Source organism: Aplysia californica, unplaced genomic scaffold (assembly GCF_000002075.1).
Source record: "Aplysia californica isolate F4 #8 unplaced genomic scaffold, AplCal3.0 scaffold00076, whole genome shotgun sequence".
Classification (NCBI taxonomy): domain Eukaryota; kingdom Metazoa; phylum Mollusca; class Gastropoda; order Aplysiida; family Aplysiidae; genus Aplysia; species Aplysia californica.
The window spans coordinates 1,316,630-1,321,604 of NW_004797346.1; positions in this window are offsets into that span (position 1 = coordinate 1,316,630).

Genomic DNA, 4,975 nt, shown 5'->3' on the forward strand with positions numbered 1-4,975 from the left:
CACAGACACACAGACAAACACAGACAAACACTCACACACACACACACACACACACACACACACACACACACACACACACACACACACACACACACACACACACACACTCACAAACATGCACAACAGAAAAAATAATTATTGCGCCCTTCAAATGTATCCTCATAAGATTGAAGGCATTTCCCGTTTCCGCGACATGGGGTCTTTCAAGGAAAACACACAAGTATTTTTTTTTTACGCAGGAGCATTATAAGGCTACACCGTTTAATATTGTTTGATTTCGGAAATCGTCGAAGGGAAAAAACCCCAAATGTTATGGCCCCGTTTGCTGATAATCTAAGCTTAGCGTACATTCTCAGTCGATCTTTGTTTACGGAGTCGCAAAACATATTTTTAACTTCAGATTACGTGAAATGGCATTATTTATTTCTTTTGGAATGGTCAGACACTTTCGACACCCACCCTCCATCCTGCTCCACCATCTATTTCGAGATTCATGTACCAACTCTCCACCACCACCCCCCCCCCTTTCCCTTCCTTCCCTCCCCCAATTTCTTCTGTCATGCCTCCTACTCTCCTGTTTTTAAATCTTATTTTATATTAAAATATATGTGGTTTTTATCCCTCCCCCCCCCCCCCCCCCCTCAGCGATACAATTTAGATTATTCAGGAGACGGTCTTCCCACCTAGCTTTTTAGGGCCTACCTGAACCGAGAAGGATACAATATCTCAGCAGAAAGATTGAGCTACTTCATAAAAGTTTACTTCCCACCCGTGAATCGAACTCGGGTCTCCTGCATTATTCAGAAAAACTCCTCACCGCAACACCACAGACACTGGTCTCTTCTTCTTGGAAACACCTTAGGGTTGTGACTTGGGTAGTACGTGTAGCGTTAAACCGTAAATCTGTTGAATAAATATATTTTGTATGCGCCACGACCCAAAATCACAAGGGGTAACGTGTCAAACAATGACTATATCCTCTACCCTGTGTGTACGAATCATATAGATACGCCTTAGTATTATTGGGTATCTCTATGGTACAAATAGACTGTAACAGCATTTATTGTAACTGTGGGTTTTTTTAAATGTACAGCGGGACGAACTTGCCACAGTTGCATACAATTTCTAAATACCTGCGAGTTCTATAATGGATGGGTTTGTTCGTATTATTTTGTGCTATTAACAAAATATTGATCTCTCGATACAATTCAACTCTTTTCATTTAGATTTTCTTTATAATTTCAACTCTTGTCAATTTTACAGAAACCAAGAACAACAAATCTTTGGCACCAAGTCATTAAGTGCCACACAATTCAACGATGTCTTAAGCAACGCTCCAGACTTTAAACTTAATTCTGCCCTTGGGAACAAAAAGTTGATCCCTTCTCTACCCTGTGACTATTGATTCGATAAGACTCTCTTGCCGAGTTCATCCCCTGTCGTGTTTCAGATTTTTTTTCCAGAAAAGTTTTATTGACCCTCCGCACATCCTAAAAGAAAAATGTATTACGTTTTAACACTGCCCCTCCCCCCCCCCCCCCCCCTCCCCTCTCTGTCTCTCTCTCTCTCTCTCTCTCTCTCTCTCTCTCTCTCTCTCTCTCTCTCTCTCTCTCTCTCTCCCTCTCTCTCTCTTTCTCTTTTTTTTCTCTTTCTTTCTTTCTTCCTCTTTGATCCTTCAACAACCATCTGTTCCTCATCTTTTTCCCTGCGTCTGACATAGGCTAGACAGTATTGAAAAAATATTTTTTTTAGAAACTCAATATAACTAAATCTACTGCAGAAATAACAAGATGTAGGAATTACTACCTCTAGTAGTTATCATCGGAGAAACAAGCCATTGAATTTGGGTGGCTTGGCTTGGTTTGGCAGGCAAAGATCTTGTGAAGGGATGTTGGGATATGGGGCCCCGTCAGGTGCAGGCTTGCTCAACGCTTGTAAGGCTTAGCCGAGACAGGCCTATTCAGTCGCGGCGACTGGAGGGTAAGGTCAGGTCTCTGTTGTGAGTTTGGTCCTTTTGTCTCGTCGTGCCGTCGTGGCACAGAAGGAAACAGTATTTCTTGATAGAGGAGCCAGCTATTTTTGTTCGACAGCCTTTTTTTTCGACAGTTTTTTTTGTTTTGTTTTTGTAAAGTGTTTTACGGCGCTCGCAACTGCATAGGTCATATGAGCGCGCGGACACACCTAATATTTTCAGTTGGTAGGAAATTTTGAATTTTGCCCGGGTGGCGGCCGAAGCCTACTCTTATCGATTTTAGACCACCAAGGGATCTTTAACGTGCGCAACTTGCACACGGGCCCTCCGAGATTTTTCGCCCTTGTCCGAGAAGGCTAGGTGTAGATCTTTCCTACCAGAAGATCAGGGGAGTGGCAGAAAGACAGCAGTAAGGAGGAGCCAAGGAGTAGCAGTAGAAAGGCTGCAGAAAGAGTCAGGAGCCCAGAGGAGGGAGCAAAGGAGGTGAGGGGGTGGGGACAGAAAGTGGAAATGAAAGCAGACAACAGAACATTGCTAGAGAGCAGGAAAGGATGTGAAAGGAGACAATTTTAGAGAAGAAAATTTTTTGGTCGCTACCCGGATTCGAACCCGGGACCTTTGAATGAGAGGCCAACACCACAGTTTTTTGTTTTGTTTTTTTTAAACACTCGCAAACACGCAAACACACCTAGACACACACACACACACACACACACACACACACACACACACACACACAAACACACACACACACACACACACACACAATATTCAGTGTTAATGGACATAACATTTGAGTCTATACTGTATCTTTGTGTCGGAGCCTATGTAATACTGCTAGAGATGCAAATAAACATTGCATTAGACAACCTATGTGTGTGTACTTGTGAGTGTATGGATGTACGTGTGTTAATGTGTATGAGCGTGCGAACACGCGTGTGTGTGTGTGTGCGTGTGTAGTATAAATGTGTGCTCATAATATGTTATGTGTACTTGTATAGTTTTCCAGTAATTTTGAATTCAGCTTGTAATCGTGTGTGCTGGTTGTTGTTGTTTTTTACGCGCATGTTTTTATCGTTTTGCGAATATTATTATGCTCAAAGAAAAATCTACTGTTGTTCTTGCTACAGTTGTTCTTGTTGCAGACTAAAGTTGAATAACTGCTTGCCATAACCGTCAATTTTTGCCACGCATTGAACTTACTGATTAGCTTGAACATGCTTTTTTTGCGTACTCGTCCTATGCGTAACTGTGATTGAAACGAGTATGGTTTTAAATTCTCAAGTGTCTTCAGACTGATCAGCTTTAAATCATCATAAAGTCAGCTTTAAATCATCATAAAGTCAATTAGCTTTTCTTGGCTGTGCTTTATATTGCACAAAGATTAGTTTTATTCCATATCCTTTTTATAAAAGAACGATATTGTCCGGCCGTCGATGGGAATCTACTTTGCAAGTCATGCATACGAATCATTTCATCAAAGGTGATAGATTGAACATTAAGCATGTGCAGACGTCTTTTCTACAATAAAATTAAGATCTCGATCAATGCTAGCCTGGTTTGAAGCAGTGTGAGAAGGTGAGGGGCGTAAGAAAAAAATACAAGGAGGGGAGGGGGGGGGGGGGGAGGTAATGTGCTATGCTCCCAGTGTCTTTGGTGTGGGGTTGAAGCTTGAAAGAAATACATAATTTTGAAACAAAATAGAACTCTGAGATTATTCATTACAAAACTCATTCTACTGTGGAGAAGTAAGATATTAGGCTATCGACACTGGAGCTCCTACTTGGGAATTCGATATTACATTCATAATTTGGACCGATTATTTTGTTGCTGTTTTTTTTTAACGCTTGTTTAGCGCTTAACTTATTTGTTGTTGTTTTTCTTTAACCGTCCATAGTTTTTAAAAAATTAGACGTGGGTGGAGGTCACCGTCTCAACCTCTAGTAGACCACCTTGCGATAATTTTATTAAATTTTGTGTGAGCCCTTAAAAAATGTGCGCGGTGCTTTAAAATACTCGTAATTATGCTTTTTTGTCTAAATGCGAGTAATTAACAATTAATTTGAACGATTGACCTTTAACTACTTTTGTAAGAACTGCTAAGGGATTGTATTGCTTTCTTCACTGAAAAGCAAGATAATTAATATACACGCATCCACGTACACTTAAAAAACCGTCACACACGCTCTCTCACCCTCGATATGTCCTCTTGCTCTGACAGTATTCGGTAGGGCACAGCCATTTTGTCACGAATCCTTGGCGACATACCGCCTGATAAGTTCTGTTATGTATTAGCACCAATTTCAGGCTTTTGGAGTGATGTCAAAGCTGCCACGGCTGTTGAAAAATCTTGTGATTGGTTCCAAAATCTGTACGGTCAATACCCATATTCCGAAGGTTTTTCTGTTTCTTTTTTTTTCACAATTTGATTTCAATTCTTGAAAAGTAAAAAGCAGAAATGGAAATTGGGTACAATATAATAATATGCCTGTGATACCTCTTACTTATAACCATTGATGCAACAGTATGGCCCCATAAACAATACTGATTAACGCTTTGCAACGGCGTTGTTCCTAGTGGGCCAGTTGATTTTAAAAATAATAATTTTGTTTAACTTGCAAAGCCCGTTTTACCCTTCCTCGTGCCTACATTTTTTGGTTCGATCTCCGTATAAAACGTGCTCCCAGAGAAAGCTTATAACGGGTAATTAATTTGGAAACAAAACGTGTGATATAGATTTTCTCTCTTCCAGACGATCTTGCGTGGGTTGGTAGATATCCCTGGCGTAAAAGGGTAGACACTTTGATGGACATCCCAGAGGATTACAGGCCGGCCTTTTCCCAGATGTTAGTCTTCCTGGGGCAAATGAATGTCAGGAGGAAGACCTAGAGTAGGCGGCTGGGGTTCGTGTTGGGGTTGGGAGGTTGGGGAGGGAGTAGTAAAAGAAGGGGAAAGAAGGGTCAAGGGAGGGGGTGAAGGGAAGGGGTGTGAAGGAGTTGGGGG